Source organism: Silene latifolia, chromosome Y, assembly GCF_048544455.1.
Source record: "Silene latifolia isolate original U9 population chromosome Y, ASM4854445v1, whole genome shotgun sequence".
Lineage (NCBI taxonomy): Eukaryota > Viridiplantae > Streptophyta > Magnoliopsida > Caryophyllales > Caryophyllaceae > Silene > Silene latifolia.
The window spans coordinates 119,506,722-119,517,542 of record NC_133538.1 but is presented as its reverse complement, the minus strand read 5'-3'; the positions used below and the strand labels follow the sequence as shown (position 1 = coordinate 119,517,542).

Below are 10,821 nucleotides of genomic sequence, written 5' to 3'. Positions count from 1 at the left end.
AGTGCCCGTAGTTTGTGAATTCGCAAATGTTTTTACCGAGGATTTGCCCGTAATACTTCCCGAGCTTGAGCCTAGTCTTTCTTTTGAAAAGAGACCGATTCGCATTTTGGATAAGAAAGATAAGAAGTTAAGGAGTAAAGTTGTCCCCTTAGTGAAAGTTTTGTGGAAGTGCGGTAACGTGGAAGAAGTGACATGGGAACCGGAAGCTTCTATGCATATCAAGTACCCGGAGTTGTTTTCTTAAGGTAATCTCCCTTACTTCAAGTTTCAAGAGCGAAACTTTTTAAAAGGAGGGGTGATTGTAAAACCCGCTCTTTTCGTATAATAGCTATAAAAATATTTTTATATTATATTATTTAATTAATTTTATTTTAAACATAACTCTTATTAAGACTATAATTTTAAAGCTTACTTTATATAAAGATATACGTTTGAGTCGGGTAGGGATAATAATGATGATGATAATAATAATAATAATAATAATAATAATAATAATAATAATAATAATAATAATAATAATAATAATAATAATAATAATAATAATAATAAAATTCCATCTTAAATTATAGTAGATTTAAGACGTATTTTCGTCTAGCAAAGACCGTCGCATTTTCACATGTGAGACTAGATTAATCCCGACCTATCCCATACCGACAACACATCACTCACTTTTTGCACCTAATTAAATTAATAATAATTTTTACACTCACTCTCACCCTCACAATAATCAGTTGACCAATCCACATCTCTTCTTCTTTCTTTTTTTCGAAAATCTTACAGCAAACAACAACAAAATCAAGCAGAGCCATAAACACAATTTTTTCAACCCTTCAAGCTTAGATTCCGACCTCGTTTCTCAACCGTTTCCCATAATTTTTGGGCAATTCTCTTCCTCTTTCCGTCCTTCAACTTCTACGTAAGAAAGTCCCACTCTTGTGGAGGTTTCAAAATCGACCATCTTATAAAAGTTTCGACTTTTAGCTCAAATACTCAGTTTCCTTGTCTATAGGTGAATAATTTAAAGACCCGGAGAGAGACTCGTACATTGTGGACCATTCACTTTAGGATTGAAGAGCATTCGAGGTAACGGTGATAGGTTACTCGACAAAATGTCGATATTTCTCCCTTCCTACTAGGTTTTCAATCTTGTTTATTGTAAATATTGGTTTTTTTTGTCTTCCTCATGTATGTGATTGAAATTGTAGTGTTGGTGGTCAGTTTACATGGTTACTTGGGTATTTTCATGGCTTAGTTCTCACGATGTAGTATGCTATGGTGATTTTCGAGTGTAGGTTGTTGCTTTTCTTTTTCGAGTAAATGGCTGTCTTATTTTCTGTTTTACTGAGCTTTATTTTGGGTGAAATTCATGGTGTTTATTCATGTTATAGTCGTGCTCATTTTTGTCTTACCTTTGCCTTCAATTTCCGTCTTGAGCTTGGACTAAAATGGCTGCTGGAACTCTGTTTTGTACCCGTGACTGGGCTGTTTTGGTCCCTATTTTGGGGCGGATAAAATAGTCCTTCAAAATTGTTTTCGTGCTTGTTTTCTTCATGTTAATATCGTCATATATGCACTCTATTTTTTCCGCTTGAAAACCCAGATTTGGGACCATGCTTACCTCTGTTTTAGTGACCGTTTCATGGGTGTTTTGGCAGCCGCGGATGGGTTATATGGGTGCTAAATTGCAGGTTATGTGTGCAGCCGTGGGAGAGGGGTTTGAGCTGGCTGTTTAAGGAGTGATTCGGGTTAGTTTTGGGTGGTAAAGGATGGTTAATATGTATAGTTAAATTTGCGTAAATATCCGTTTTAAGCATGCTCTTATGTCCGTCTTATGGTTTACATGTTTGTTGATTCGGGTGGGCTGGTAATAGGTTGTATGTAGGCCATGGCTTGGGCGGTTGGGTGGTTGTGGTGGCGGGCCGTGGGCTGGCAGCACGGCCACGGCCTAGCTATGACTCGTGGTGAGCTCTGGTGGTAGTCGGCTCTAGTGCTAGCTTCCCCCTCATCCTTGTTTTTGTTGGTGACTCACTATAAGTCATATGTTGGGCTCACTATAAGTTACATGTTGGGCTCATTATAACTTATATGTCGAGCTTACCATATTCCTTTTTTTGGGCTTGTGATGTCTCATTTGTTGGACTTGTCATATGATTTAATTGCTGGGCCAATCTTATGTTTTGTAGTGGGGTCATGAATGAGTCACTTGTGCTTGTTTCCATTTTATTCCGTAAATTTCACATAACGTAAATTATTAATTATCGCTTGTTAGATTTTATTTAACCGGCATGTTAAATTATGAAATGAAATATTTATTAATATGTTACAAGTATGAAAAGATTATTATAAATAATTACTTGTAAGGAGTCGTATTCTTGTAGCAATGCCATAATACTATCATATATGCTTGATATGCCTTTATGCCTACTTGTGCCGTTATGCCAAGTATGAGTTTAGCTCATTTATTCCGCCTCTTTCAGACTGTTCTGCCGATTGTGGGTTCTTGACTTCTGTTATGTCGATCGAGTCTTGGATGCGGACTGTTTTGCCGCATGTCGAATCGAGAATTGTTCTTTCCCGAGAGTCTGGCCAGATTTAGACTAGGACTGAGTCTTTGTGATTATCATTGTTGTCCTACAAGGGAAAATTATATTTTAACGAGTGTAGTAAATGTTTTGCATTTTGGATGGTTACATTGTTCATATCTCCTTGAATTACATGCTCGTGGCTAAGTGGTTGTGTTTGCTCCCTTTACATTCCTTCTCCATTATTTAATGTTGCTTATGCCTTGCTTACTTGTCTATCTCATTCCCTTTTCCTTATTCTTGTTATCTTAAAACATGTATGATCTCATGTTTAGTTATAATTCAATTCATTCATATCTTATTCAATATGATTATCTTTTATGTTCTCTGTTATGTTCGTTTTGACGTTTTGTGGCTGGGAGAACCTTGAGTTACTCCCCACTGACTGTGGCTTTCATGTTTACATGAATGACAGGTTGGTGAAGATTCTTATGCACGGTTAGACGTGTGAGCTAGCGAGTACCTTGGACTTTTAGATTACATATTCACCGCCTAGACTCACCTCTTTCGTTATGTCATTCGAGGGATATATTTTCCCCACCTTTTGACTATTTTATTTGTATGAACCTATGTTTTTATTTCCGCGTACTTTTCCCGTTTAACGTTAGTGACTCCCGCATGCTAAATTCTATCTTTCTAAATAAAAGTTTTTAAAATTTCTCATTTTCCGCATATATATAGTAGTTTACTTTCCGCTTTATTGCGGGGCGTCACACCAAATGCCACAATATGACCATTTTCACACCCACACACAACAAAAAGATGAGCCCAACTTTGACATTCAAAATGTGGTTCTCCATATGATGGGAGATCAACAAAATTTGTTCAAACAAGTGCTAGTGGAGAGCCAAAATTGGGACAATGTTCTTCAAAGCATTGCTACCTATGGTGAGGAGTTGGCAATTCGAATTGCCCAAATTAAGGCAACCCAAGTAACCATCCAACCAACCACTCCTCACCAATTCTTGAGCACTGACCATGAATGTGAATTTGAGGTAATGACCCTTGATGTGGAAGATGTAAAGTGGGAAGAGTCAATCTCCTTGAGCTCTTGTGAGTATGAAAGTGTGGTATTTGATGAAGAAGATATGAGGTTGAGTAAACCAAATACTCTTAGCCTTTGTGAGTATGAGGGTGTGTCATTTGATGTTAACATTGAGATGGTGGAGAAAGAGTAAATGAGAAGGAGTGAAGCCCCCATTTATAATTCGTATGAAGATAGCGATGATGACAAGCCTATGAAAGAAACTTATAGGACATGTGTATTGCAATGACTTATGGAATGAAGAAGAGGAATGGAGTTGTGAGATTTCCTCACTCGAGGAGCCCATCCTTGAGAAGTTTAAGGTATGCTTCCATGGAGAAGATGAATGTCTCTTTCCTATTGACTATGAAGACCTTTTCGCACCCGCCATGGAACCTATGATTGTTGGAGATGATATGGTAAACCTTCTCCAAGAGGTCAAATTGTCATATAAAAGGTACTTGGTGGAAAAGCTCAAGAACAAAGTTATGAATGAGCTTACTTGTGGAGACTTGGCACCCACAAGCTCAATTCCTAAGCTACCCCGTCATCAATACTATGAGAATTCTCCTTCTATTTTTGAAGGATTTATTAATTCGAATGCTATCACCATCACCATACTTGAGGGAGACGGGAGAGAATGGAAGCCTCCCAATAATAAGAATTCTAAGCTTGCTAGTTTAGAGAGCCAAAAAGGCTATGATGAAAAGGCCAAAGTGAAGGGGAGAAATTTCAATGACAAGCTCCTTGTAAAGGCTCTATTCTATTTTGAAGTGGCCAAGGTCCTACTTTCGCTTATTTGAGGCCTATTCAAAAGCCTTTGATCTCCTACTAAGAGCATTAAGCTCCATGGATAATGAAATTTGTCATTTGACTTAGTTTGGTGGAGTCCTATCTCAAACCACCATTTGTAATTTACTTTTTTTTAGTGTAATCTTGCATGCATTCATCGCATGAGAGATGAAAAGGAGGGATCTCATATCTTGATTGAGCATCTTAAAGGAAAATTATGAAAATGAGAAGATAGGAAATGCAAAGAAATGAAGAAAATGGAGGATTCAAGCTTGGGACCAAAATCATTCATAACCCGTGAGGATTGAGGTGAACCCGTGCGAGTTAAGGCATGAAGAAAGAAAGAAAAAGGTTCCTGCACGAGAACACGGGCGAATTCCTGAGAAAATGGGCATCCCATGCACCAACTCGAGCGGGTCAAAATCGACTCGAACGGGGTTGTTATGGACTCGAGCAGGTTGATGCTAAAATTCCAAAGCTGAAGCAGAATCAGGGAGAGCTAAGCCCAGCCCGCCCGAGTTGACCCTGAAACTCATTTTTCTCTCATTTGGCTCGTGACATGGCTATATGTATTTACCTCATGATTAAACCCCTTTCTTCCTACATTAGCAATAGTGTTTAAAATCGATTTAGGGAGGTTAAACCATGAAGTGACATACATTGTAATTAATTATATAGTTTAGGCTTGTATTTGTATTATATTCCATATTGCATATGCATTAGTTAGTTCATATAATATAGCTTGCATTGTAATATATCTCACATGTCCCATATAGTTAGTTGCATATAGTTAAACTTGCAATCATGCATAGTCACTAATGACTAAACCTATTCCTTTCTACACTAGAAATATTACTTAAACCGGTTTGGGGAGGTTTGATCATAGGTGACCTAAGCTAATTTAAATTAGCTTCCAATTTAATAGATATCATGCATCATCTACTGTAGTTTAGATTGCATTCATTTGTTATATATGTCATATAGAATTGCATTTACTTAGAGCATGCATTCAATTAATTCATATCATATCATTACATTTGTACTTCAATTTCCATAAATTCAAAAATTCAAAAACATGTATTTTCTTTTTATTGAGGACAATGTCCAAAATAAAGTGGGGGATAGGAATTCATATGCCAAAATACATAAAAAATTGAAATTTTTGAAAAATCCAAAAAAATATGTTCTTTAATTTCATAAAAACAAAACCCACAAAAATTTGAAAAATTTCAAAAACCAAAAAAACATGTTTTTTCATTTGGTAGTGTAGGATAGTATACACTTGTGTTTTTGTTCTCTTCTGACATAGATACAACACTTAATTTGAGGCATTAGCAAGGGAATATGAACACCGCTTGGTATGATCTCTCTAGTCCCTATTTCCTTTCCATATCTTTTCATTATTCATATGAGGAGGATGGGCTTACATGTCAAGGAGAATGTGGTGTATTTTGTTGTGTGGTTTGTGTATCTATGTGTTGTTAGGAGTTGCATCAAGATTATATGGCAATTTAGTTTATAGAAGCATATACATTAGAGTTGTATATATGTTAGTTGCATCATGGCATGTAGTTGCATGATAGAAAATTTTGTGAAAATGCCTATTTGGGAAGCTTGACATGTGTATATAAGGCCCTTGTAGATAATTTTTCTCCTTGAGACTTTGTTTGGTAGAATACTCTCAAGACACCCTAGGATGTGTCATACTAGTATCTTTTGACCCATGGACTAAGGCCTAGTCAAGAATGTCTTGTGGTGTGATAACGCCTTGGCTACCGTTTATTCCAAGGTGACCCTTGATGCCATGCAATCATCCTTACAATTCTATCATCATTTTGTCAACAAAAAGGGAATGGGCACAAAAAATATCAAATTGATTTCAAGTTATCAATGTCAAAAGTTTGCAATTGCATCAAATGAAATGAGGAGCAAAAATAGACTCCTATGCTTTAATAGAAGTACCCTTGTTACAAATGGGGTTACTTTGAAAAATGTTCAAAAATTTAAAATTGAAATTGCCAAGTATCAAAATGCCAAACATAAAAAATGGCAAGAAATGTTCTCCAATGTCAAATGCTACAAAAATGGGGGGAAAAATAAACCCAAAAGCAAACAACTATCATGAAACTCATACACTTTGAATCCCTTTTATCCTTGATGATCCTATCTTTGTGCATGGTGGAGAGGGGACGACTCTTCTTATTGTCTAGGCAAGAGGGGGAATTCCGCGATCCTACAGTGTTTTCTAACACCATAGGGACTTGGCTCTTGACAAAAGCATTTAGCAATTGTGGACGGAAGTAGCCTAGTTTAACACAACTTGGAGGTGATTGGTTTGTATCCTCTTGGACTTAGTAACTTGGAGAACTAATATCTATGATGGAGTGTGTACCCTTAAATTGCTTTCCTTGTATATGATTTCCGCCACATAGATGAAGAAAGTGGCTATTCTTTTGTAGATGAATCCGTTGACTTGTTTTTTTATGCTTAATGCTTGGATGCATCGCCATTTTGGCAAGCTCCACCTTGCCTTGCAAGAAGGCATCTTACCTCTTGGATGTATTGTTGTGAGTTGAAGGGGCGGAGTGAGACCCGCTAATTGTCTCACATCGGCTATATTAGTACTATTAGTTTAAATAAGGGTCATAGTTTTAGTCACCTCTTTACTCGAGACGAGCAAAAGTTCGGTTTGGGGATATTTGATGTGACTCCTATTTACGCACATTTAATCCCCTAACTAGCCTAGTTCCTATGCTTTTTCATATGTACTAGGGTCGTTTCTTGTCTTGAGCTTCCTTATATGCATATTCTATGAGGTTTGGTGTCCATTGTAAGAGAAGAGCACTAGCTTGGCTAGACGGAGTGAAACGGAGCTAAATTGATAACATCTAACGACCAAGCATCGAACAGGAGACTAACACTAAAGGCATTAGTCAACAAAACAAGGAAATGGGCAATGACAAAGGACCCCCACGGCTCCTCAATCATCCCCACGGATCACGAGGCAGCCAAGCAAGAAGAAGAAGAAAAGCCCTTGAGGACGGGCGACCCCAAGCTCTGGATGGGCGTCCCCCTTGCCAGGTCGGGCGTCTCCCCATATAGAATGATTATCTTCGAGCAGAGGTCGAGCGTCCCTTCCTAGGACTTTCAGAGCTTTGGACGTAAATTAAAGGGTCTAATCGTCATTTAAGCCCTTAGTTAACCTAATCCTTGTATCACTATATTTACTCTCTTTGTAATAAATTTAGAAAAAAGTCCCTTTAGATTAGATTAAGTCCTCTTAGTTAGGAATAAGGTTCCCTTAGATTAGATTAGGAGTAGATTAGAATAGATTAGCCTTTAATTATTCCACAAATTACACTTTAATCTTTCCTTAATTATTGTTCAAGAATTCTTAGATCTAATTGAGTAATTGAAGATTATTTGGGTTTGTATTGGAGAATTGACAACTCTTCATCATCAATCAAAGTTCTTTTCTATTATTCTTTCCTTTCCATTTGCTCATCTTAAGATTGGTATAATTTCTTTAATCTTTACTTAATTATTGCTTATTTCTTTACTCTTCCATCATGTTTGTAATTGTTAAGATGATTGACGCCATTGTTAACATGTCTTTCATGATAATGAGTGAGTAGTCTCCTAGTTAGGGTTAGTGGGGGGATTAGGGGAGTTAGATTTATGCTTAATGAGTTCATATGAATGCTTGCTCATTGTACTTTCAACTTATGCACATGTTATGCTTAATGAAATGTGATGCGTGTCTTTCATATGATGTTTTACATCCTATTTTCCACGCATTTCAGAGCTCATTTGTGTAGTTTAAGCTACCATTTCCCCTATTTCTGTCTACTTTCGTGTTTTTGTACATTATTGCAGAAATGTAAAGAATTCAACGGAAATTGAACTAAATCCGTCCCCGAGTGTCTTGCATTGCATTTGACTTGAAGCATTCACTTAAGGAACGAGCTTGGTGCACAATTCAAGGCCCAAAAGACAAATACAAGAGAAATTGGAAGTCAAGTGTCAGCTACTTCAGTCGATCGACCGGGTATGTCAGTCGATCGACCAACTTGCGAGTTCCAGAAGCTAATGTACACTGCTACTCAGTCGATCGACCGCCACTCTTAGTCGATCGACCAAGCCGCTATCCCAGACGAGAATTAAAAGATCGAGGAAACGCAAGCCCTTTGTTTTTAGGTTTTGATAATAAGTGTTACGTATAATTTCTATATAACGTAACCTAGAACATCAGATTATTCATTCAGTTTTACTAGTTCTTTAGTTTGTTTCCAACATTCTATAATTAGGGTTTTTTAATACTATTTCATACAATTACTCTCGCATTCAGTTTCTGGATCTCTCGCTGCAATTCCAATCGGTATTCTTCTGCTAATAATTCAGTTTGCCTTATTATCGTTTTGTAGGATAGAATTGCTAGTTAGTTTCCCAAAACCGATTCATCGTTTTATGTTAATTGTTTGTTCTATTATTTCAAACATGAATTCTTCTGTCTATTTTATTGGTTTTATTGTTGTTATTACCCTTAGTATGAGTAGCTAAATAGTTTGTCCTAGGATGTAGGGGAATTATAGTGTAGGCGGCAATAGAATGAATACGGCCTGAATCGCGTGTCAGTCGATCGACTGCCATACCTGGTCGATCGACTGACCATGTGAGGTTTACCCTCGTTTTAATTGATTTAAATGTTGTGTTTGACGAATCAAATGCATGCGAATAGTTGAATGCTTAATATTTGACTGACCCACTAGATCGAAAGATAGGGATAGTTGTTAGATCACTAATTAAAATGACTAAACTATGCTGAGATCGAAAGATAGGTAAAGTTTAGACCGTTAGTCATTTTTCAGGACGAAAGTTAGTATTAGTGATATTAGGGACTTATAGCGAGATCGAATGATGCTATTTGTTAAGAGTGGACCGAGAGGACCTCTTTATTTCCCGCCTCATGTGTTTGATTTAGACCTGTTTAGTATGCTGCCGCCGAAACTATAACGAACCGACCATCCTAGTACCCCTTCTTTTATCTGTTTTATCTGTTTATTTAGTTTATTGTCTTTATTTGCTATTAGTATAGACCAAATCAAATCAACCCCCACTTTCGTTACCTTAGACTAAATTAGACAATTAGAAATTACATTCGCCTCCTTGTGGTTCGACCCTGTTACCACTAGCCTAGGTTAGTTTTAATAGGAGATTATAAATTTTATTTTTGGTGCTCACAACGACGGGTATCAAATTTTGGCGCCGTTGCCGGGGAGGCAATTATTCTAATTTTTAGTTGTTTTTATTCAGTCTTTCTTTAGTTTAAGGGACTTCCATTCCTTAAACTTTTCTTATATTCTTTTTGTAGTTTCTTCTTATGCGCAGGTCACAGGGTGGTGAACTAGTACCATTCAATCCTGAGATTCAGAAATCCTTGCGCGAGTTGAGACGATCACAAAGGGTGTTACCGACAGAGGAAGAGCTGAGTACTCTGTCAAGTTACTACGAGAACGCTCTGTTCGAAGAAGATCCACCTACATCTCCTGCCTCTACTTCTTTAGCTGAGACAGTCACTTCTCCAAAAATTCCAGTCATGGCTGAAGAAGCAACTATTTCTAGTCACTCAGATCCGACAGCTGCGAATCTCTACAAAGGATTCGAACTACCTGGGGAGGCGAGAAAATTCGAGCCGAAGCCTTCCTATATTAACCTGGTTGAGAGAAACCAGTTCGGGGGACCTGCAAATGAATATGCAGCCAAGCATATGGAGATTTTTATTGATTATTGCTGCTCTATACCCTCGCCGACCGGTGTGACCCAAGACCAGATCAAGGAGACCATGTTCATTTTCTCCCTTCGTGATGCTGCAAGGGAGTGGTATAGAGATCTGGATCGAGCCGCTCATGGGATCACCGACTGGAATTCATTGGCCTTGGCATTCTACAAGAAATACTTCTCTGCCTCGAAGACAAATGCCATTAGAGCTCAGATCACGAGCTTTAAACAGGGGCATGATGAGAACTTTCATGAAGCATGGGTCCGTTTCAAGAAACTGGTGCGAACCATACCACACCATGGGTTCGAAAAATGGAGTCTTTGCAATCAGTTCTATAATGGGCCGTATGGCGATCAGAGGGCTATTTTGGATGCTGCAGCCAATGGCCGATTTGCTGAGAATATGGGAGAGACTAAGGGGTGGAAGATCATTGATGACTTAGCCACCCATAAAGCTGAATATGGGAATTCCAGAGGCAATCAAAGGAGAGCTGCTGAATCTTCCTCGGTTGCCGCACTAGAAGCTCTCACTGCAAGGTTTGACAAATATGAGTTGCGAGGAGCTTCTAAAGGAGGGATGTATCATGTTAATGCTGTTTCAGACGGTCCTTTCGTCTGTAGAAGATGTGGAGCTGAGGGGCATGT

General features: G+C 38.0%; 1 non-coding gene across 1 annotated transcript; it reads right to left on the bottom strand.

The window, feature by feature from the left end:
* Positions 1–10,375: 10,375 nt before the first annotated feature.
* Positions 10,376–10,482, bottom strand: LOC141636283 (small nucleolar RNA R71). Its single transcript, XR_012540904.1, has one exon. It is a non-coding gene; the product is annotated as a small nucleolar RNA R71 (small nucleolar RNA).
* Between the last annotated feature and the right edge of the window lie 339 nt (positions 10,483–10,821).